Below are 22,694 nucleotides of genomic sequence, written 5' to 3' on the forward strand. Positions count from 1 at the left end.
CCTCTGTCCATAGCTCTTCAGACACTCTATCAGATCTAATCCCTTGAATCTATTTTTCATTTCCACTGTATAACCATAAGGGATTTGATTTAGGTCATACCTGAAAGGTCTAGTGGTTTTCCCTGCTTTCTTCACTTTAAGTCTGAATTTGGCAATAAGGAGTTCATGATCTGAGCAACAGTCAGCTCCTGGTCTTGTTTTTGCTGACTGCCTAGCACTTCTCCATATTTGGCTTCAAAGAATATAATCAATCCGATTTCCAGGTGTTGACCATCTGGTGATATCCACGTGTATACAGAGTCTTCTCTTGTGTTGTTGGAAGAGGATGTTTGCTATGACCAGTGCATTCTCTTGGCAAAACTCTACTAGCCTTTGCCCTGCTTGTTTCTGTACTCCAAAGCCAAATTTGCCTGTTACCCTTGACTTCCTACTTTTGCATTCCAGTCCCCTATAATGAAAAGGACATCTTTTCTGTGTGTTAGTTCTAGAAGGTCTTTTAGGTCTTCATAGAACCATTTGGGGCATAGTCTTGGATTACTGTGATAGGAATGGTTTGCCTTTCATTTTTGTGATTGCATCCAAGTACTGCATTTCAAACTCTTCTGTTGACTATGATGGGTAAGGGATTCTTGCCCACAGTAGTAGATATAATGGTCATCTGAGTTAAATTCACCCATTTGAGACCATTTTAGTTTGCTGACTCCTAAAATGTCATATTCACTCTTGCCTTCTCATCTGACAACTTCCAGTTTGCTTTGATTCATGGACGTAACGTTCCAGGTTCCTATGTAATATTGCTCTTTACAGCATTGGACAATATTTCCACCAGTCACATCCACAACTGGGTGTTGCTTTTGCTTTGGCTCTGTCTTTTCATTCTTTCTGGAGTTATTTCTCCACTGATCTCCAATAGAATACTGGGAACCTACCGACCTGTAGAGTTCATCTTTCAGTGTCTTATCTTTTTGCCTTTTCATACTGTTCATGGGGTTCTCAAGGCAAGAATACTGAAGTGGTTTGCCATTCCCTTCTCCAGTGGGCCACATTTTATCAGAATTCTCAACCATGATCCATCCATCTTGGGTGGCCCTACACTGCATGACTCATAGTTTCATTGAGTAAGACAAGGCTGTGGTCCACGTGACCCAGTTGGTTAGTTTTCTGTGATTGTGGTTTTCAGTGGTGGCTCAGGTTTACCACAGGTGGTTCAGTGGTAAAGAATTCACCTGCCAATGTAGGAGACACTGGTTCAGTCCTTGGGTTGGGAAGATCTCCTGCAGAGGAGAATGAAAACTGACTCCAGTATTCTTGCCTGGAAAATCCCATGGACAGAGGAATCTGGTGGGCTACAGTCCATAGTGTCACAAAAGAGTCAGACACAGCTTAGCAACTAAAACAACAAATACCTTCTGTGTCCTACCAATTCCTTCTTCCCTGCAGAGTCAGGCTCTGGAAGTCATTGATCTTTTTACTATTTACATAGTTTGCACTTGTGTTCGTGAGAGATATTGCTCTGTAATTTTCTTTTCTTGTAATGTCTTTGCCTGGTTTTGGTGCAGATGGTGATTGCAGCCATGAAATTAAAAGACGCTTACTCCTTGGAAGAAAAGTTATGACCAACCTAGATAGTATATTAAAAAGCAGAGACATTACTTTGCCAACTAAGGTCGGTCTAGTCAAGGCTATGGTTTTTCCTGTGGTCATGTATGAATGTGAGAGTTGGACTGTGAAGAAGGCTGAACACCGAAGAATTGATGCTTTTGAACTGTGGTGTTGGAGAAGACTCTTGAGAGTCCCTTGGACTGCAAGGAGATCCAAGGAGTCCATTCTGAAGGAGATCAGCCCTGGGATTTCTTTGGAAGGACTGATGCTAAAGCTGAAACTCCAGTACTTTGGCCACCTCATGCGGAGAGTTGACTCATTGGAAAAGACTCTGATGCTGGGAGGGATTGGAGGCAGGAGGAGAAGGGGACGACAGAGGATGAGATGGCTGGATGGCATCACGGACTCGACAGACGTGAGTCTGAGTGAACTCCGGGAGTTGGTGATGGACAGGGACGCCTGGCGTGCTGCGATTCATGGGGTCACAAAGAGTCAGACATGACTGAGTGTCTGAACTGAACTGAACTGAATATGGGTCTCAAAGAACGAGTTAACTAGTATACCGCCCACTCCTATCCTCTAATACTGTAGAGAACTGGTATCACTTTTTCCTTAAATGTTTAGTAGAATTCACCAATAAACACATAAAAGGTTGTTGCTGAACCATGAAAGACGCTGGGATTCTTGGCCTTCGGAGGAGAATTCAATCTGGGGCCTGTGATGAGCCTTGATCACTTGGATGTTTTATGTAATAAAATTTTATTAAAGTATAAAAGAGATAGAGAAATATTCTAACATAGACATCAGAAGAGGGCAAAAAGAATAACCCCCTTGCTAGTCTCTAGCCGGATGTTATATAGCTACAACCAGTCTGCTAATTAGAGAAAGGAAATGTCTCAAAACTCAAGAGAGTGGCACCAGGCCCCTCACTCACAACATGCATTGAGATAACCTTGGCACTAGGTGAGTCATCTCGGGCCATAAAACCATTGACATGAATCTTGAAGAAAAGGCAGATTTCCAAGCAAATGTATAGTTTCATTAACATAGACTAGGAGAACATGTATGAGTATAACACACTGGTTTGTCAAGTCCATTCTGAGCCTTTAGGCAGAAGTGACTTGAAGACAGTCTAGGGTAAATACATAGTACATTAACATAGCTTAAGACAAACATTTCCATAAGAAAAATGCATTGGTTAGCTCAAGATCTGAGAAAAGTTAATATGCAGGTCAGGAAGCAACAGTTAGAACTGGAAATGGAACAACAGACTGGTTCCAAATAGGAAAAGGAGAATGTCAAGGCTGTATATTGTCACCCTGCTTATTTAACTTATATACAGAGTACATCATGAGAAACGCTGGGCTGGAAGAAGCACAAGCTGGAATCAAGATTGCTGTGAGAAATATCAATAACCTCAGATATGCAGATGATACCACCCTTATGGCAGAGAGTGAAGAGGAACTAAAAAGCCTCTTGATGAGAGAGTGAAAAAGTTCGCTTAAAGTTCAATATTCAGAAAACAAAGATCATCGCATCTAGTCCCATCACTTCATGGGAAATAGATGGGGAAACAGTGGAAACAGTGTCACACTTTATTTTTGGGGGCTCCAAAATCACTGCAGATGGTGATTGCAGCCGTGAAATTAAAAGCCGCTTATCCCTTGGAAGGAAAGCTATGATCAACCTAGATAGCATATTCAAAAGCAGAGACATTATTTTGCCAACAAAGGTCCATCTAGTCAAAGCTATGATTTTTCCTGTGGTCATGTATGGATGTTAGAGTTGGACTGTGAAGAAGGCTGAGCACCGAAGAATTGATGCTTTTGAACTGTGGTATTGGAGAAGACTCTTGAGAGTCCCTTGAACTGCAAGGAAATCCAACCAGTCCATTTTAAAGATCAGTCCTGGGTGTTCTTTGGAAGGAAAGATGCTAACTGAAACTCCAGTACTTTGGCCACCTCATGCGAAGAGTTGACTCATTGGAAAAGACTCTGATGCTGGCAGGGATTGGGGACAGGAGAAGGGACGACAGAGGATGAGATGGCTGGATGGCATCACAGACTCGATGGATGTGAGTCTGAGTGAACTCTGGGAGCTGGTGACGGACAGGGAGGCCTGGAGTGCTGCAATTCATGGGGTCGCAGAGTCGGACACGACCGAGCGACTGAACTGAACTGAAGTTCAGGTGGAACCAGATGTCATTATGGCAATACAAAATTTTAAGACAAACCTCTTTTTAAATTTGTATAGAGAAGAGGAAAAAAATATAACACTAATTTGTTTCCTCCTGCTGCTTAAAAGAGAGATAAAAAATGTCCAACACTTGCAGCCTATTTCCTCCATTTGGAGACTCCTGGCCTTCCTGCCTGTTACCCTCTCACCCATCTGGGGCTAATGTTATTTTGGAAGGCTATTAATTATTGATTTAATTTCATTAATAGATATACATTGCCTATTTTCCCTTTTGTGAGTTTTGGCAAATTATCTTTTTCAAAGAATTGGTTCATTCTATCTAGGCTATCAAAGTGTGAGAAAGAGTTGTTTATGCAGTTCATTTAAATATCCTTTTAATGTTCATTCGATCTGAAAAAATGTTCCTACTTTCATTTCTGTTTTAGTAATTGGTTTCATCTCTCTTTTTTCTTAGTTAGCCTGGCAGGAAGTTAATCAATGTTATTGGTCTTTTTGAAAAACAAGCTTTTGGTTTATTTGCTCTATTCATTTTCTGTGTTCAATTTTATTCATTTCTTTTCAAACACTTATTTCTTTATATCTGCTTATTCTAGATTTAATTTATTCTTCTTCTAGTGTCCTAAGGTAGAATATTAGATTATTGATTCTAAAAGATCTTTCTTCTTTTGTAACATATGCATCCAATTGTATAAATTCTCTCTCAGCACTGCTTTCACTGCATCACACAAAGTTTGATAAGGTTTGTTTTCATTTTCATTTAGTGAAAAATTTATTTTTCTTAAGATTTCTTCTTCGAGATTCATGTGTTATTTAGAAGTGTTTAATCTCCATGTATTTTAAAAATCTCCAGCTACCTTTCAGTCATTGATTATGAATTTAGTTCCATTATAGTTTGAAACCAGATACTTCATAGTTTATATTCTTTTAAATTTATTAAGGTGTGTTTTATGGCACACAATTTCATTTATTTGGATAAATATTCCATATGATTTTGAGTAGAATGTGTACTCTGCTGTTCCTGGACAAAGTACTATATAGATATCATTTGCATCCATTTGACTGCTGGTGTTAAGTTCAATTATAGCCTTATTGATTTTCTGACTGCTGAATCTTTCCATTTATGGTAGAAGAGTATTGAAGTCTTCAACTACAGAAGTGTACTCATCTATATGTATCCTTACAATTTGATTACTTATGGTCTCATGTACTTTGATGATCTGTTGTTAAGTGCATCTGCATTAAAGATTGCTATGTTTTCTTGGAGAATTAATTCCTTTATAATTAAACAATGCCCTTCTTTATCCCTGATAACTTTCCTCGCTTAGAAGTGTTTTCTTTCTGGAATTAATAAGAGCACATATTGGAGAAAATGTAGGTTCAGTTACAGTCTACCACAATAAAGTAAGTCACATGAATTTTTTTGGTTTCCAAGTCTGTATAAAAAGTATCCTTATACTATACTGTACTCTATTAGTATGCAATACCATTATGACTTTTTAAAGTACATATATTACTTTAAAATACTTTACTGCTAAAAAAAAAACTGCTAACCATGATCTGACAGTGCAGGGTTTCCACGATACTTCAATTAAAAAAAAAAAAAAAGCAAACAAACAAAAAAAAATGCAATGTCTGTCAGGTGCAATAAAGCAAGGTGCAAAAAAACAATATATGCCTGTATAGTTACTCCTACTATGTTTTAATTAGTGTTGGCATATTATAAGTTTCTCCATATACTTGCTTTTAATGTTTACATACCTTTATATTTATATTTTTGTGGGTTTCTTGTAGGTAGTATACAGTTGGGTCTTATTTTTTGATCAATGGATAATCTTTTAATTAGTACATTTAGATCATTGATGTTCAAAGTGACTACTGATACATTAATAGTTGGATTAACACCTACCATACTTTGTGATTATTGTCAGGTTGTTGCCCTTGTTCTTTGCTCTTATTTTTGTCTTTCACTCTTTTCCTACCTTTTGTGTTGTTAACTGACAATTATGATTTAATTTTCTCTTTTCTTAGCATATTAATTATACTTTTTTCCTATGCCTAATGTTTCCCCTAAAGTTTGCAACATAGATTTACCATCAGTCCAAATCTACTTTCAAATAACACTATATGACTTCACAGGTATATAATACCAAAATTAATCTATTTATCCCTCCAGTCCCTTATATCACTGATGTCATGTGTCTTTCCTATGGTTTCTTTAGGGATTTTGTATTTATCTTTGATTTTCTGTAGTTTGATAATGATATGTCTATGTGTTCATTTGTTTTGAGGGTGGCATTTATGTACTTGATGTTATCTGAGCTTCCTGGATATGTTGTTTGATCTCAGATATTAATTTGGAAAATTTCTCAGTCATTATTGCTTCAAATATTTCTATTTCTTCCTCTCTTTTTCTGGTATTCTCATTACACAAATGTTAAACCTTCTGTAGTTGTCTCACAGTATTTGAATATTCTATTCTACTTTTTTCATTATTTCCTTTGCTTTTCAATTTGCAGTTTCTAATGATATATCCTCAAGCTCAGTGATTCTTTCTTCAGCTGTGTCCAGTCTACGAATAAACTCATCAAAGGCATTCTTTATATTATGATGTTTTAGATCTCTAGCATTTCTTTTGGGTTATTTCTTAGGATTTCCACCTCTCTGCTTATACTTCATCTGTTCTTGTGTATCACCTACTTTATCCATTAGAGGCCTTAGCATATTAAGTACGGTTGTTTTAAATTCCTAGACTAATAATTCCAATATCTCTGCTATATCTGGTTTTGATGCTTGCTCTATCTCCTTAAATCGTGGGTTTTGTCTCTTAGTATACCTTGTAATTATTTTTCTTGCTGGCTGGACATAATCTACCAGGTAAAAGGAACTGCTGTAAATAAACCTGTAGTAATGTGGCAGTAAGGTACTGGGGAGGAGAATAAATCAATGATGTGATGATTAGGTCTCATTCTTTTACTGAGTCTATACTTCTGAAATATATTACTCAGGCATTTTTTCCTGTTAGGTGGGAAAGGATAAATAGAGTGGGCTGGAATTTGCTATTTCCTTTCCTTCATCATGAAAAGCTTGAGGGGGCTGAAGTTGGGTTTTCCCTTCCCCAGGTCAGCTTCCCTGATAGCTCAGTTGGTAAAGAAACCGCCTGCAATGCAGGAGACCACAGTTCAATTTCTGGGTTGGGAATATCCGCTGTAAAAGGGATAGGCTACCCACTCCAGTATTCTTGGGCTTCCCTTGTGGCTCAGCTGGTAAAGAATCCACCTGCAATGTGGGAGACCTGGGTTCGACACCTGGGTTGGGAAGATCCCCTGGAGAAGGGAAAGGCTACCCACTCCAGTATTCTGGCCTGGAGAATTCCATGGACTCTACAGTCCATAGGGTCGCAAAGAGTAGGACACAACTGAGCGACTTTCACTTTCACTCTCCCCAGGTCAGTTTGATCTTGTTAAGAGAGCCCTGTGTATTTCAGAATTATTCTTTTTCCCCTCCTGTCTGAAGCATGAATAAATTTTTTTTCTCTGATATTTAGCTGAGAACCTCTTTGGGCTTCTTGTGGTCACTTTCACAATATTTCAGGGCCTCTTTGTTGCTGGGTTCCCCTGGAATTTTTTTTCCCACACTTTCAAAGTGATCCATACTGCTAAGTCACTTCAGTCATGTCCAACTTTTTGTGACCCAATGGACTGTAGCCTGCCAAGTTCCTCTGTCCATGTGATTTCCCAGGCAAGAATACTGGAGGGGGTTTCCATTTCTTTCACCAGGAGACCTTCCTGACCCAGGGATTGAACTAGCATCTCTTACATCTTTTGCATTGGCAGGTGAGTTCTTTACCACTAGCACTACCTGGGAAACCCTGGTCCACACTGAGCCTCTAGCAAAACTCATCAATTACAGTTCAGGTTTTCCTACCCCAGTTCTAATCTCTGATCTTGAGCCTCTCCTCCAGTAAGCTGTGACTCATTGTATTTGTCTGTCTCTCCATCCTTGGGGCCAGTAATTTGTCCTGTGTTCTTCCCTCTCTTAGAGATCCAAGAAGGGTTGCAGATATTTTACTTTGCTGATCTTTTTGCTTGTTGTTAAGATGAGTTGTGACTCAAAAAGCTCCTTATGTGTGGAACTGGAAGTCTTTTTTTTTTTTTTAAAACCATGAGTGCTTTGTAAAGAATATAACAACTGCTAGTACAGTTTGCCACCACTGAATTGATTTGTACTAAGGCAGCAGCAATTTTATCTACTACTGCTTTTTGTATAATTATGGCAAATTTCAAACACTAAAAGAGCACATAATGTCTTAGTGTTATCACAAAAAAGTTTTTGAGCTTGTGGATCCCTGAATCCCAGAATTCCCTAGGGGTCCTTAGATTCCACTTTGAGGACCACTATTTTAAATTTAACACATATAGAAGCTCTTTTTTGTATTAAAGTTACACATAAAAATGGAATGGTTAATGATATATATCTCTTTGGCTCTAAAAATATCTTTGCTAAACAGCTTTCTCTTTCCTCTAAGACCAAAAATCACCCTTCAGGACACCTACCTCTTCCAACACTAGTTACCTTTTGTTATCACATAAATGACACTGAAAGTAATCAGCACAATTGCCTAATCTGGGCTTCTGCTTAGCAGCTCAGTCTTGTCCAACTCTTTGCAACCCCATGGACTGTAGTCTACCAGGCTCTTGTGTCCATGGGGATTCTCCAAGCAAGAATACAGGAGTGGGTTGTGATTTCCTACTCCAAATCTGGGTGTGTGCACATGATGAAACTGATGCCAAGACAGGAAAACCCACTACTGTAGGGCTGTTATTTTAAATCTCCTGATTTCCAGCTCAAATCATGTTTTTATTTTTGTGTATATGGCTTTATTCAACCATTGAATTCTCTCTCTGTTACGTTTATTTTCTCTTTCCCTGTTTTCCTTCTTTTAATCAGACACACTCCTAATCATACATAGTAATGTTTCTCATTTATGTTTTGCTAGTTCAAGCTAAAAAATCTTTTAAATATCATCTCTGGGTGATTTGACTACATTTAGAAGCTGTGTTAAAGCCCAAAGCAATTAAAAATGGTGTAGTATAAATCTCTGAATGATAGAATTTACAGAGAAAACAGAATGCATATAACTCCTAATTATCTTTGCATGAATTTGAAATCTTTCCAGAGGACAAAATATTGTTTAAACATAAATAATTGCAGTAAAGAAGAAATGAGTTCACCCTCAAATGTTGTCTCTGAAGACAGCGGTTATTCTACCCTTCACTGGCTGTGACTTAACCTAAATTAAACATAATGAGTAAGAAGCTATTAAAAAGGAAAGAAGAAAATACAAGAGGAGAAAAATGCAATCGATAATTTCAGTCCTAAATTGCAAGTTTACTAATCTAGCTGCACCATATTGCAGATGTTTCTTGATCCACCATAAGTGAACCTCAGCAAATTTCTTCCTACTCAGAATAAAATTATTAACCTAACTCCAAAAAAGATGATGTGAAATGATGTGAGCATCAAGCACTGTAACAACTTTGAAAATGTTCCCAACCAAAATCTATGATGCCTGTGCTATTAAAACGTGGTTGATAATTCTCATGTCAGTCATTTAAGGGCTATTTAGGTCTTGTTAATTGAATTTAAAAGGGGACTTTATCATAGACACTCTTGGCTTGAATATTTTTCTCAAAATAAATTGTTAAAGGGTCTTTCTACGTCCAATGTATGGAACAAGCTATTGGCTTGTATTTAAAATATAAATATATTTAAAATGAGGGGCCATGTTGCTTTTAAAATCTCCATATGATGATCTGAGTGCAAATGATTCTACCAGAAGTCAGTATTGTAAAGCTGAATTCTCTTATAAACTAAAAATGCAAGTTTCACATACTGATTTTTGAGAATTATACCTTAGCTTTTTCTAGGTTTCCTGAAATACAGATCTAAAGATGGCTCTAGGTTAACCAACTGAGCATATCACCCAGCAAACAGCTCTGCCTTGTAACAGGCAAACAAGGTGAGCTGCACACTTGCTGTCAATCTTTCACAGTATATTATGGTTCAAATTTAGTGAGAACAGAGCTACAGATTTCTGATTGTTCTGTTAGAATGGCACATTAACAAGGCACCCATCGCTTAAATTTAATATATTGTCCAGTATTCAGATATTAGTCATAAAAAACTGTTACAAATTAGAATTCATTTTTATACCATCTGTTATAAATCACAGTGTTAGTCACTCAGTTGCATCTGACTCTTTAAGACCCCATGGACTGTAGGCCCCCAGACTCTTCTGCCCATGGAATTCTCCAGGCAAGAATACTGGTTGCCATTCCCTTCTCCAGGGGATTGTCCTGATCCAGGGATCAAACTTGGGTCTCCTGCATTGCAGGCAGATTTTTTACCATCTGAGCCACAAGGAAAGCTCAAAGTGAAAGTCATTCAATCATGCCTGACTCTTTGTGACTCCAAGGACTATCCCACCAGGTTCCTCTGTCCATGGGATTCTCCACACAGGAATATTGGAGTGGGTAGCCATTCCCTTCTCCAGGGGGATCTTCCCAATCCAGGGATCCAACCCAGGTCTCCTGCATTACAGGCAGATTCTTTACCATCTGAGCCTGTTATAAATCATGAGATTATCTAAAATTGCAGCATATTTCTAAAGCATGAGTTCAAATACTTTTAGTGATATTGTCCTCTGATCCAACAACTTTATATACACTACATGCCTAAAACTTAACATTCTAAAATTTACGAGGAAAAACTGAAACAGTGAATGTCGGCCTTGAGGGACTCTCAGCACATTAGTATCACTTCAAGGCACCAAAACTAGACCTGAAATCTTTTCCTCCTGTGGGTAATGGCTGAACAGCTTTGAGTCAAATGTTAGAGGGACTGCTGATGATTAATTCTTCCAGCTAGTTTTATTTCATTCCTTTTTTAACTGTGGATGGAACAGAACACTAGCAGGTGATTGCCAGTGAGCCATGGTAAGAGATGAAGCAATACCAAGTTTGATGTTTCTGTATGCAAAGATGATCACTCCAAATCCAAGAGAAGAGCTGACCAAAACAAATAACAATGTTTGAACATTCAGTTTTGTGAGTGCAAACTGAGAACACCATCCTAGAAACACTATTCCATTCTCACCTACAAACCTGGGTGAAATTAAAAGTGGAAAAGATAAAACATGATGATTTACCTCTATTTTACAAAGAGAAAATCATCTTTGGTTCAACTGTCACCCAAAGTGACAGAAGTAAGAGTATTTTGAGGTGAATCAGGCTCAAAGAAACACAAAAGTGAAACGAAGAAGAGGAGTTTAGCTTTATATTCCATGTCCTAGGTACACTCCAGAACCTAAAGAGACTAGGACTAATAACAAGAGTCATATGTATTGAGCATTTGCTATAAGCATGAGTCTGTCCTTCATGTGCCTAAATGAAATGAAAGCAAGGCAGATATTAAAATGTTAAGGGAAATAAAAGAATAAACACAGAGATGTAAGAATCCAATAATAAAAATCACTAGAGACAAAGTCCATTGTTTAATTATATAATATTCCAAACTGAGACTTCACTTTGTGGGATACTTAACCAAATTGCCATCCTATGAAGGAATCAGAATTTTTATTTCTCTCTCTCTCTCTCTCTCTCTCTCTATATATATATATATATATATATATTTTTATACACACACACATATATAACATATGTTTTATGTTAAATAAGTTTATATAGAGAGATATATAGATATATAAGATATAAAAGACATCAGTTCAGTTCAGTTCAGTGGCTCAATTGTGTCCGACTCTGCGACCCCATGGACTACTGCACGCCAGGCCTCCCTGTCCTTCACCAACTCCTGGAGTTTAGTCAAACTCATATCCATTGAGTCGGTGATGCCATCCAACCATCTCATCCTCTGTCATCCCTTTCTCTTCCCGCCTTCAATCTTTCCCAGAATCAGGGTCTTTTCAAATGAGTCAGTTCTTCATGTCAGGTGGCCAAAGTATTGGAGTTTCAGCTTTAACATCAGTCCTTCTATTGAACACCCAGGACTGATCTCCTTTAGGATGGACTGGTTGGACCTCCTTGCAGTCCAAGGACTCTCGAGAGTCTTCTCCAACACCACAGTTCAAAAGCATCAATTCTTCAGCATTCAGCTTTCTTTATAGTCCAACTCTCACATCCATACCCGACTACTATACATACATATAAATATGTGCATATTGATATAGCAACAAATAGATATGATAGATACCACTCACATATATATTGCATATAGACAGAGACAGACAGTCGGAGACAGAGGAGACAGAGAGAAGAAATAGAATAGTTAAGATTTTGTAAATCTTAAACCCATCTCACAGTTCCATGGCCTGAGTCAGGGGAAAAGAAACTGGGCCACAGTTCCTTTTCATTAAAATTGCATTTGAACTATCATATTTGGCCTAACTGTGATCATCCTCTTTTCTCAAATGAATTTGGTCCTTGTGAAAAAAATATGGATTGTCAGCACTGGATCACAAGCTTAAGCCCACCCTGAGCACACTTTATCAAAAAAATAAAAAAGTTTTAACTATGCCTATAGGAATTTTAAAGATATAACATTCTTTCACAAATATAAAAATAAAACAAACAGAAGGGCAGCAAGGCGGGGAATGTGGTGATGTCTCTGTAACATCTAACACTGGAGTGCATCATTAATGAATGTACATAGATTAAAAATGGGGCTATTGGGAACAAGACTGACCAGAGGCATCATGTTTAAGCAAACAAAACCAGGCCCAAGTTACAACAAAATTGCAGAAGCAAAGTTGTATTTTTACCTCCAAATATCTGCATTATATTTTATGATCCATTTTAAATCATAGAAACATGTCCACACTCTAAATGCTGCATTAAGGTGCTTTGATTCTAACATTTTGTGTGCATTTATAGTTTTTTATCTATCAGGGGTGTGTGTGTGTGTGTCAGTCGCCCAGTTGTGTCCAACTCTTCTGCGACCCCATGGACTGTAACCTGCCAGGCTTCTCTGGCCATGGGATTCTCCAAGCAAGGATAGTGGAGCAGGTGCCAGTTCTTTCTCCAGAGGACCTCCTGACACAGGGCTCAAACCTGAGTCTCCTGCTTTGCAGGCAGATTCTTTACCACTGAGCCACCAGGGAAGCCTGATGTACAATGAAGTAAATCAGCTATATGTATACATATATCCCCTCTTCGTTGCACCTCCCTTCCTCCACCTGATTTTACTCATCTAGGTTATCACAGAGAACCGAGCTGAACTTACTGTACTGAGAATTGATACAGTATGAAGGAAGAATATTCACAATCATTTGAAAGGACTATTAAAATACCTCTCCATATTTCAACTATTAAAAACAAAATATAAACTCATATCAGTTTGACAGAAAACAAGTATAAATGAACTGGAGCTTATTTGTCTGAGTCTTGTAAGACTTAAGAAAGTCCTTGAAATAAGAAGACAAGACATCTCTGACAGATGTTTAAACTAAAGTAGAAGGACCATGAAGACCCACTCAACTCTCATATCCACTAAACCTCTCACTATTAAATTGCACCCATAACCTCAGTGAGTCTAATATAATTATTCTGATCTTCCTGGTTGGTAAAGTAGATATGTAAATCCCCAGATTGCATGGAATAATTTTAAGCTAAAAATAACTACAGGTATAAAAGTAATTATATGTGTGGTGGTCTACTGTTCCATTATAAGTTCTTGTGGTGAGATTTTTTGTTCTATTTTAACATATGTTCAAATTCATCAGAAAATTATAATACTTTAAAAGTTATATTTAAAATCAAATCTATTTACATCCAATAATGTTAATATTTGAGATCAATAAAATGTACAAGGGGAAAATGAACATATCAAAATATAAAAAACCTTACAAGGACTACATCCCAAGTAATTTTTCATTTTCATTTGAAATGAGGTAAAAGGAGTCTTTTTTCAAATGCTTGCCTCATCATTTGATAGCCAAATCTGGAGATACAAATATACCATGATCAAACTAAGCAATAAGGAATTTAGTCCAAGTTTACAGGATGAGGCATAGCTGATAGAGTGCTGTGATATTAATGGTTTAGACAAATAACACTGCACATAAGAGCAGACTCAGATTGAAGAAATCTTTTTAAATAGTACAACATTGGAAATGTAGAAAAGTAAAGCTCAATACAAAGAATGACCCTGCCTCCCACTTGAGATAATACTGTTATAATAAACATTTTTAACACTCATTATAAATCAAGACTAATTATTTTAACACCTTAAAATTGTTTAATTCATTTGGGAAGATGTTATACTTCAAACAAAAATTATTTGTAAAAACAGAAGAAATATTGATCCAAAATAATGGATTTTGAAAAGTTTAGACAATCTTTTAGTGACAAACTGTGGGCTATTTTAGAGATGTTTTTTAAAAGCTAAATTCAGTGACTTATTTTTATAATTTTGCTCTTGTGCCTATCAATAGACTGAAGAAACCATACTCAATAAACTAATTTGTATCCATTTATTTACATTACATTATATTAGTACCAACTATGTGTCAGGCATTTGAGGTTTCCCTCTGGGATTAAATAATACATGATACATGTCTAAATATGCAGGAGTTACAATATATATTGTTTTAAAAGTTGAAATAATAGTTAATATTATGCATCAAGTAGAGCATATCCTTATAAGGGTGAAGAGTACAACATACAGTGGAGATGTAACTGTGGTTTATCTATGGGCAGATGACAATAGCAACAAAACACTTCGGGTCAAAATCTCTGGGTATCAAAAGTGACATAGAGAGCTGAATAAAAGAAAATTAATAAGAACCAAAACTAAACACAGTACTCTCGGCAGGGGGAAGCATATTTTCTTTTCAAATATCCATGAAACATTAATCAAATTTTGATCATATATTTGGCCACAAGGAAAAAATTAACTTTTTAAAACGAAAAGCATACAAATGACATTCAATGACTATGAATCTGATTTTAAAAGCAATAGAAACTAATTTACAAAACAGATAGACTCAGATACTGAAAACAAATTTATGGTTACCAAAGAGGAAAGGGTGGAGGGAGGCATAAATTAAGAGTTTTGGATTATCAGATATATATATATATATAGATATAGATATATAAATAAAATACATAAACAATAAGGACCTCCTGATATATGTAACTGAAACACTTTACTGTACACCTGAAAACTAAAACAATATTATAAATCAACTGCAGTTTAAAAGATTAATAGAAATCAAGGGTAAAAACTGTATCTAGTGCCTCAGATATTTAAAAACACTCTGTTCAACTTCTTTTGAAGCAAGAAGTAAATAAAAATTTCAGTTGCTGAAAAAAAGTCACTAAGAAAAACCCCTTGTTCCATAATTTTCATGAAGTGAAATGAAACTTGCTCAGTCGTGTCCAACTTTCTGCGACACCACAGACTATATTGTCCATGGAATTCTCCAGGCCAGAATACTGGAGTGGGTAGCCTTTCCCTTCTCCAGGGGATTTTCCCAACCTAGGGATCAAACCCAGGTCTCCCACATTGCAGGTGGATTCTTTGCCAGCTGAGCCGCAAGGAAAGTCCAAGAATATTGGAGTGGTTAGCCTATCCCTTCTCCAGGAGATATTCCCGACCCAGGAATCGAACTGGGGTCTTCTGCATTGCAGGTGGATTCTTTACCAACTGAGCTATCAGGGAAGCAATTCATGGGATGTGATCAAAGAACACTAACTTTAAGGGATAAAATAGAATGAGGGCAACCACTGTTTTGTTTTGTTGTTATCATCATCATTATTTAGGAGGGGTCTTCATGTGCTCAGTCATATCTAACTCTGCTATCCCATGAACTGTAGCCCACCAGGCTCCTCTGTCCATGGGATTTCCCAGGCAAGAATACTGGAGAGGGTTGCCATTTCCTTCTCCAGAGGATCTTCCCAACCCAGGAATTGAACCTGAATCTCCTGTGGCTCCTGCATTGTAAGAAAATATTTTACCTGCTGCGCTACTGGGGAAGCCCCTTAAGGAGAGCTGTATGTGTGCTTAGTCTGACTCCTTGTGACATGATGGACTGTAGCCCGCCAGGCCCCTCTGTCCATGGGGATTCTCCAGGCAAGAATGCTGGAGTGGGGTCGCCATTCCCTCCTCTAGGAGATCTTCCCAAACCAGGGATTGAACCCAGGTCTCCCACATTGCAGGCAGATTCTTTACCATCTGAATCACCAGGGAAGCTGGGGCAGATGGTCAAACAGAACCAGTAAGCCAAGCTGACAAAAGGGCACAGAGAAGTGGTCTGAGAAGACGGGTCATTATGTTGTCACCATTTTAACAGTGATGAGAAGGTGTGCTCTGGACTCAGTGCCTGGACTCAGATTCTTTTTCTCCGATGTTCTAATTGAGAGACCATGGGCAAATTTCCCCATATTACCAAGGGGAAGAATAAATGCTTTCATGAGGTTTTCACAAAGAGTAAATAAGTACTCAAGGCCATACTAGTGCCCAGCAAAAAGTTAATTCTCAATAAACATTTGCAAAATTCTAGTGGCGAGAATCCAAAGAATAGGAGGAAAAAAACTATCATATAATACAAAAAGTCAAGGGCCCAAAGAGTTGAGAGGATATCACTGGATTTGACTAGCTAACTGACTGCCACCTGAAATTACAAGAATGCAATTAGAAAAGAGCAAGAAAGTTAAAGGTGATAGACTGCAGGAGCTTATTTAGTGCCCCGTAACATTTTTGGGAAAAAAATCATTCAGAATGTCCAACAGGCATTTCTTAAAGATGTAGTATATGTGAGTCACTTGGCAAAGCTATTTCAGTATAGAAAGAAACAGATCATTCCATTGGCTGTCTCTCTTGTATCCTCTGCAGGCAACCTAAAACCCCATGGGCATGACTTAGGCAATGGCAATCACTCCGCATTCTTTGTTTAGGATGGTCATTCCTTAATGTGTTTAACTATCTATTGAGCACCCATGACAGTGCCACCATTTACCTTAAAATTTGGAAATCAACACATATCAGTCATGGAAGGTAAAACTGATTTTTAAAGATGAACCAAAAATTCAAATATTCATATAAAATATTCTCAAGTGTTGGCGCAAAAATACTGAGACAATACAAATCAACAAAATCACAGGTTAACTAGGTTTCATGCTTGCTCACTGTGACAGTTTAGTTCTTTATTTTCATTTTTTGACACTTTAGTTCTTGATATCCAATCTCTCATCTATTCTCATTTTTAATCTTTTTCAATGTTTCCTGTAAAATTCATGTCTTTTTTCCTCTCTTTTTGGGAAAAAAAAAAAAAAAAGGAAGCCTCTGAAGTACAAGAGATTCAGAAATAAAGGAAGTCAGGGAAGAGAACTGCATGGCCCCAGGGAATTTATTTCCTGTCCTTGGGTCATCCCATTTTATTTTCTTCTAGTTCTGAAAACACCATGCTGACCGGATTTTTGATTAAAAGTGGATTTGGGCTGAGCAGAAAGTTAGAGAACTATATATCAACTGACCAAAATCCTTTTCAGAAATGAAACTAAAGAAATTACACTTTCCTTTTACCTACAATTCTCAGAAAAGCGAAAATATTTCCTCAGTATTTAGCAATTCCCCAATCTCTTAACTCCAAGAAATCCATCAAAGGCTCTTTTATAATTATGTAATTGAGTAATTATTATATGCCAGGCATTAGGCCAAAGTGAATAGCAGCATGGAAAAAGAACTATTATCCGTCCTATTTTCAATTTCGAAATCAGGAACTCAAAGATTTACAATAGGTCACATAGTAGCTATAACCAGAGGGGTTGAGATTCAAACCCATAATTATGTGATGTTATGTGATAAAATATTCTGCAATATTAAAATTATGTGATATTATATTCTGTAAGGACCAAAAAAGATAGCAGATTGCAAACAATTTTAAAAAATGTGGAGTAAAGGACAAAAGAGGGAAAAAAAGAGGAAAAGCAGCACACAGAAAGGGAGGCAGTGGGCAATAATAGATATAAAATCCCAAACCTAGTCTGCTTTTACAGAACGCCACTTAGCATTTCACCCTGCACAGGAAACAGGAGAACTTTCAGAAGGTGCCTCTTAATAAGAATGATCTCTCACCCACCAAGCTGACAATAGAATCTGGAGATGCTGAAAAATGCCTGATTGCTCCTGGTTTTTTTTCCCCCACTCACTGAGTAGGAAAAAAATGTAGCAGGAAGAAAATGAGAATATGTGTGCCATCTTTTCATCTTTGCTGCAAAACGGGGGTGAGGGGGGACGGGAGGGAGCGAACATTCATATGTCCATTGCTAACATCCTCATACGTATGAAACAGTTCTGGAATTCTCTTTTTTTGAAGGAATTATAGTATTGTTATTTTTTAATGAAATTCATATCAGAAATCTGTCAGAGAAAAATTTAGACGAAAAGCCGTGTGCCACAGTGAAGGCTGGATGATTAGATAAGGAAATAAGCTACACCATCATTTATGAAAAAGGGATGAAGAGAGATGCTGACCATTTTTGTAACTATATTTCTTCATATTTGGAAGTAAAGGTATAATCTTTGGATCTTAAAATATAAAAATCAATTAATCAGACCATTTCTTTGGAAATAAATGACATGCTGTGTAAATCAATACCAGAGTTACTTGAAAGTCAGGAAATAAAAAGGCCAGAGTGGTTCTCTATGGTTTTATTAGGCCATAGCTAGAATATCAATCCATGACTTGCCAAGGCAGTCTAGAATTCATACGAAAATGTTCATAATAATGGAATCAGCTGTGGAAAGAAGAAGTATTCGATGTCCACAGTATACCCTGTCAGGTGATTCTGCACAGGGCAAAATGACTGAGGCAAAGATTTCCTGTACTGCTGGGAAAAAATGCATCTCCAATCATCACAGGTTTAATAGCAATTCTTATCTCTGGGCTGTAGAATTCATCTACCGCTGAGAAACGACTTTGCCATGTGTTTCTCAATCTTTTGACATTTAGCAATATTATGAAGATTGCCAAATTTACAATATATACTGAATTTCAAAAGAAGATTTATTTTAAGTCATTTCTAAGGTGCACAAATGCTATACAGAAAATAATTATGTACCTGACAGCAATAATAGGAGTAAAGGAAATGGCTAACCAATTTTGTTTTTTATTTACTTCAATATGGGTAATTTAAGAAAGATTTATAGTCTAATGCCTTCAAATATAATTTCTAATACATACTGCAGTCACATAGATATAACAGAATCTGACCAAGTACTGTCAACACAAATGACTTTCAGGGACCAGACAGGTATATATCATGAATAGCAAATGTTCAGTACTAGTGTCAGAAACGAGAGGAAAGCATTTGGACTGAGGCAAAATGAAGACCCCGTATCTCACCAAAGGTGTTCCCAGTCCTATCTTACCATTCCCTTTGAAAATTTAGGTCTAGAGCTGCTCAATATTTTGATTTTTTTTATATTTTTTGAAATTGTTTCTAAAATATCACATTACCCTGTAGCTCAGATGGTAAACAAATGTGCCTGCAATGCCGGAGACCCAGGTTTCATCCCTGGGTTGGGAAAACCCTCTGGCAAAGGGAATGGCAACCCACTGCAGTATTCTTGTCTGGAGAATTCCATGGACAAAGGAGCCTGGTGGGCTACAGTCCACGGGGTTGCAAAGAGTCAGACACAACTGAGTGACTAACACTTCTATTACTAACACATACAGAATGCCTCTGTGAACTACGTAAAAGTCTTGAGCCTGGTCTAAGTCTGAGGACGAATAGAGTATAGGTAAGACAAAATCATGTAGTTGTACGTGACTTGGTCAAGTATGGGCAACACTCCCACTCTGATTCTATCTTGATGTCTACTTCCTTCCTGAGTCCTTCTAGGTTATATGCTCAAGGGGGAGGGTGCAGGAAAGAAGAGGCTGCAAGAAGGTGTGCACAACAGGAACACTGCAAGCAACCGTGTACACTTGGGTACTGGAGTCATTGCTTTTAACTGGCTTTATGACACTTGTCTGACTCATTTAACATCTCTGTGCCAGCTTTTTCCTCCTTTGAACTGAAGAGAATTAGATTAGATAATGTCTAAAATCTCTTCTACCCAGAAAAATCTAGAAGTAGGCAAACTATTTCACAGCCTCTCTGTGGCAAAGGAAGTTGTTAGTCATATTGTATCAAGCCTATACTTTATCTTTAAATCTTTTTTAATAATACTTTTCACTGAGGTAATTTTCCTTTTCAATGGTTACCTTTATTTTTGTACTTTTACACGTTAAAAAAAATTCTATGTGTGTGCTTTAGGAATAGGCTAACAGATTTCATCTTATGTATAAGGTCTAATACTGGAGTAGCTTCCTAGAGGACTGTGTTCAAAAGGATTATGGGAGATCTAGAGGTGGTACACAGAGAAGGCAATGGCACCCCACTCCAGCACTCTTGCCTGGAAAATTCCATGGATGGAGGAGCCTGGTAGGCTGCAGTCCATGGGGTCACTAAGAGTCAGACACGACTGAGCGAATTCACTTTCACTTTTCACTCTCATGCACTGGAGAAGGACATGGCAACCCACTCCAGTGTTCTTGCCTGGAGAATCCCAGGGACGGGGGAGCCTGGTGGGCTGCTGTCTCTGGGGTCGCACAGAGTTGGATGTGACTGAAGCGACTTAGCAGCAGCAGCAGAGTTGATACATAGCATCATAATTGATTAGCAGTGTCTGCATAGGTGAGAGAGAATGATTTCTACTTTTTATCAGAATTAGGTTTAGAAGCATTGATTCTGAATCCTAAGATTTCAAAATCACCTGAACCTTACGATAAACATCCAAGATGCATGATTACTCTTATATATATATATTCTCCAGGCAAGGATACTGGAGTGGGTTGATTTCCTTCTCCAGGGGAACTTCCTGACCCAGGGATCGAACCCAGGTCTCCCACATTGCAGGCAGACGCTTTAACCTCTGAGCCAGCAGGGAAGCCCGTGTGTGTGTGTGTGTGTGTGTGTGTGTGTGTGTGTGTGTGTGTGTGTGTGTGTGTGTGTGTGTGTGTGTGTGTGTGTGTGTGTGTGTGTGTGTGTGTGTGTGTGTGTGTGTGTGTGTGTGTGTGTGTGTGTGTGTGTGTGTGTGTGTGTGTGTGTGTGTGTGTGTGTGTGTGTGTATAAAATAAAAATTTTTAGCCAAAGTATCAACCTCCCTGTTATTTTTTTAGGAGAGTGCGGAGGGCAGAGGGTGGCACTTTTTCTCAAATTATAAAATACATTATGAAAAATATCATTACTTTAAGTTTTATTTCAAAGTCTTGGAAATTCATTGGAAAAATATATAAAGTATACCTTGAACTGCAATGAAAATTAATTCTGCATATCTCACCTATATTCTCAGTTTTTTGGTTTTTTTTTTAACAAATCAGGAGCATAGTTTATCTTACTCTTCACAACTTAGCTAAATATCAAAGAGAGGAGTGGTACGAAGTATATTTCTTTTGCAACCTCATGGGACTGTAGGCCACCAGTCCATGGGATTCTCCAAGCAAAAATACTGCAGTGGGTTGCCATTTCCTTATCCAGGGGATCAGCCCAACCCAAAGATGAAATCTGAGTCTCCTATTTGGCAGGCAGATTGTTTACCATTGAGTTACCTGGGAAACCCCATGAAGCATATACTAAGCCTGTCAGATTTTAAATTCTCATCAGGTCTTTTATTCAGACACATGGAACATGGAATCCAATATCACCATCAAACAAAAGAAAAATTGAATGTTTCAGAAATAACAGAATTTTACATGAAAGTAAAATCTTGAAATATTTAAAGGAGGACAGAAACTTATTGCCCAGCAGTTTTAACAGGGACTCAGAGCTAAATGGGCTTCCCTAGTGGCTCAGCTGGTAAAGAATCCACCTGCAACGTGGGAGACCTGCGTTCGATCCCTGGGTTGGGAAGATCCTCTGGAGAAGGGAACAGCTGCCCACTCCAGTATTCTGGCCTGGAGAATTCCAAGAAATAATCAAGAAAAGATAATTCTTCCAAATGCTAGGAATTCTAGAAAAACTGAATAAAGTTGCTAAATTTGCTTCTTAAAAAATATATATTTCTATGAATAGTATGATGAAATTCTATTTCTCAAGTAGTTTTTAAAGTTCTGATTTTTAAATACCCATATGTAGAATATTTTAAAATAATTACAGTTTTATTATTTGTGCTCACTCCAAAGTAGGATAGAAAAGAACTCCCTAATAGAGATCTTCTCACTTCCTAGGTGAAAAAATATTAAAAATATTAAATTTATTCTATTAATTTTCAGTAAATAAATGTGTGCCAATATAGTTTTAAGATCCTGAACAAAATTGTTCTCTAAGATGAAACATTATCTCCACAGTAATCTTCATAAGATAGCATTTTCTAAATTGAAGTAAATTCAAATTACCCCTGGCTCTGAATTTCTGAATTAGTAAAGAATAAATTATAATGCAGTCATCTTACCACTCAAGGTCTTACTACTGACAAATACATTTAAAAGAAATACAACAATTTCGGGGGAAAGAGACAACCACACTGAAAATCCAGATTCTTAAAAAACTTTCCTCACAAAGCTTGCTCAGATGAACATTTCAGATCTCAAATAAATTTTTACCTGATATTCAAAACCTGTGTCCTAGGTTTGTTTTTTTCCCAAGAGCCATGGCGATGGCTTTTCCAATTACAGCCATATTTGAAAATCCCTGAATCTTTAAATAAAGGTTTCTTTGGATCCCATGGGAAGAATATCTGTGTGGATTACACAACATTAACTCTGACACAACAGTTAGGTTAAGAGAATTATAACTCAGAGACAAAGACATCCATTTATTTTTCATGTCTGCTAA

Source organism: Capricornis sumatraensis, chromosome 9 (assembly GCF_032405125.1).
Source record: "Capricornis sumatraensis isolate serow.1 chromosome 9, serow.2, whole genome shotgun sequence".
Lineage (NCBI taxonomy): Eukaryota > Metazoa > Chordata > Mammalia > Artiodactyla > Bovidae > Capricornis > Capricornis sumatraensis.